Here is a 3,184-nt window from a genome sequence, read left to right on the forward strand (position 1 = left end):
AGGAGAAGTAACCACTGACACTGCAGAAATACAAAGGATCATGAGAGATTACTACAAGCAACTATATGCCAATAAAATGGACAACCTGGAAGAAATGGACAAATTCTTAGAAATGCACAACCTTCCGAGACTGAACTAGGAAGAAATAGAAAATATGAACAGACCAATCACAAGCACTGAAATTGAAACTTTGATTAAATATCTTTCAACAAACAGAAGTCCAGGATCAGAGAGCTTCACAGGCAAATTCTATCAAACATTTAGAGAAGAACTAACACCTATCCTAGTAATGGTAAAAACCGTCTAGAAAGTAGGCATAGAGGGAACTTACCTCAAACTATTAGAGTTAATCAATGAATTTGGTAAAGTAGCAGGATACAAAATTAATGCACAGAAATCTCTTGCATTCCTATATACTAATGGTGGAAAATCTGAAAGTGAAATTAAGGAAACACTCCCATTTGCCACTGCAACAAAAAGAATAAAATACCTAGGAATAAACCTACCCAAGGAAACAAAAGACCTTCTGTTTTTATTTATAAGAAAATTAAAAGACACTGATGAAAGAAATTAAAGATGATACAAACAGATGGAGAGATATACCATGTTCTTGGACTGGAAGTATCAACATTGTGAAAATGACTATACTATCCAAAGCAATTTACAGATTCCATGCAATTCCTATCAAATTACCAATGGCATTTTTCACAGAACTAGAACAAAAAATCTAACAATTTGTTTGGAAACACAAAATACCACAAATAGCCAAAGCAATCCTGAGAAAGAAAAATGGAGCTGGAGGAATCAGGCTCCCTGACTTCAGACTATACTACAAAGCTACAGTAATCAAGATAGTAAGGTACTGGCACAAAAACAGAAATATACATCAATGGAACAGGACAGAAAGCCCAGAGATAAACCCACGCACGTATGGTCACCTTATCTTTGATAAAGGAGGCAAGAGTATACAATGGAGAAAAGACAGCCTCTTCAATAAGTGGTGCTGGGAAAACTGGACAGCTACATGTAGAAGAATGAAGTTAGAACACTCCCTAACACCATACACAAAAATAAAGTCAAAATGGATTAAAGACCTAAGTGTAAGGCCAGACACTATCAAACTCTTAGGAAACCATAAACAAGATGAAAAGACAACCCTCAGATTGGAGAAAATATTTGCAAATGAAGCAACTGACAAAGGATTAATTTCCAAAATTTACAAGCAGCTCATGCAGCTCAATATCAAAAAAAACAAATAATCCAATCCAAAAATGGGCAGAAGACCTAGATAGACTTTTCTCCAAAGAAGACATACAGATTGGCAACAAACACATGAAAGAATGCTCAACATCATTAATCATTAGAGAAATGCAAATCGAAACTACAATGAGATATCATCTCACACCGGTCAGAATGGCCATCATCAAAAAATCTACAAACAATAAATGCTGGAGAGGGTGTGGAGAAAAGGAAACCCTCTTGTACTGTTGGTGGGAATGTAAATTGAAACAGCCACTATGAAGAACAGTGTAGAGGTTCCTTAAAAAACTACAAATAGAACTACCATATGACACAGCAATCCCACTACTGGGCATATACCCCGAGAAAACCATAATTCAAAAAGAGTCATGTACCACAATGTTCATTGCAGCTCTATTTGCAATAGCCAGGACATGGAAGCAACCTAAGTGTCCATCGACAGATGAATGGATAAAGAAGATATGGCACATATATACAACGGAATATTAATCAGCCATAAAAAGAAACAAAATTGAGTTATTTGTAGTGACGTGAATGGACCTAGAGTCTGTCATACAGAGTGAAGTAAGTCAGAAAGAGAAAAACAAATATCGTATGCTAACACATATATATGGAATCTAAAAAAAAAAAATGGTCATGAAGAACTTAGGGGCAAGACGGGAGCAAAGATGACGCAGACCTACGAGAGAATGGAATTGAGGGCACAGGGAGGGGCAAGGGTAAGCTGGGACAAAGTGAGAGAGTGGCTTGGACATATATACACTGACAAATGTAAAACCGATAGCTAGTGGGAAGCAGCCGCATAGCACAGGGAGATCAGCTAGGTGCTTTGTGACCACCTAGAGGGGTGGGATAGGGAGGGTGGGAGGGAGGGAGTCACAAGAGGGAAGAGATATGGGGATATATGTATATGTATAACTGATACACTTTGTTATAAAGCAGAAACTAACACATCATTGTAAAGCAATTATACTCCAGTAAAGATGTTAAAAAATATATATATATATATATATATATCTCATGTTCAGAATTTGCCCTCAAACAATCAGAAATGAGAAAATGGGCAGCCGCCACCCTTTCGAATATCAGTACCATTAGCAAATGATATTGACGTGAGGGCAGGTGGATGAGGGGAAAATATTGAGTATAAGCTTCCCACATTGGTGGCATAAGAGAGCTGGAAGCTAAAACATGGGGCCAAATCAGTGTTATTCAGTATGGAATGGTCCAAGCCAAAAGTAGAAAAGATCAATATCTATAAAATATTGACGTATACTGAACGTGTTTACTAAGATCTGGAATATAATAAAGGAGATTAAAGCTTAAGTGGGGACCAATTTAGGATAAAGGGAAATATGTATGTAAAGAAGTTTTTTCTAACTGGGGTAAACTTTAGGTTTTTGTCAACAAGAGCAGACAAGAATGAAAATATAAATAAATCCATGGATAACACTTCCACAAAGTTAATTAATAGTAGAGAGATTTTTGTGGAAGTAGTCCCCAATCTGCTGGGTTCTGGAGTCCCTTGACCACTGTAATTATTTTAAAGAGAACTTGAAAACACACACAGTATGCCTTGCTTGTGGATATGCCTAACACATACATAATACCAATTGACACAAACACATAGATATTTTACTGATGAGTAACAGGATGTAAGACAGGTTGGAGAAGCCAGGCAGGCTGATCTAGCTTCTCGCATGGGAAGAGCTGTCAGAAGGACAGAGAGGCCTCTACTCATCGGGGGTGCACATGATCAATGGGAGGGATCATGGCAGGAGCATGGGCTTTGAAAAGCCCTGAGCAGAAAAGAGAGGTGGACAGAGTCAGCATGCTGGCATAGGCTGCATGGTGAACAATGGGACCTCTCAGATCTTTAGAAAATTACCACATTCATAAAATGCTGTGTATGGTTAATTTTTTG

This window comes from Physeter macrocephalus, chromosome 4 (assembly GCF_002837175.3).
Source record: "Physeter macrocephalus isolate SW-GA chromosome 4, ASM283717v5, whole genome shotgun sequence".
Taxonomy (NCBI): Eukaryota; Metazoa; Chordata; class Mammalia; order Artiodactyla; family Physeteridae; genus Physeter; species Physeter macrocephalus.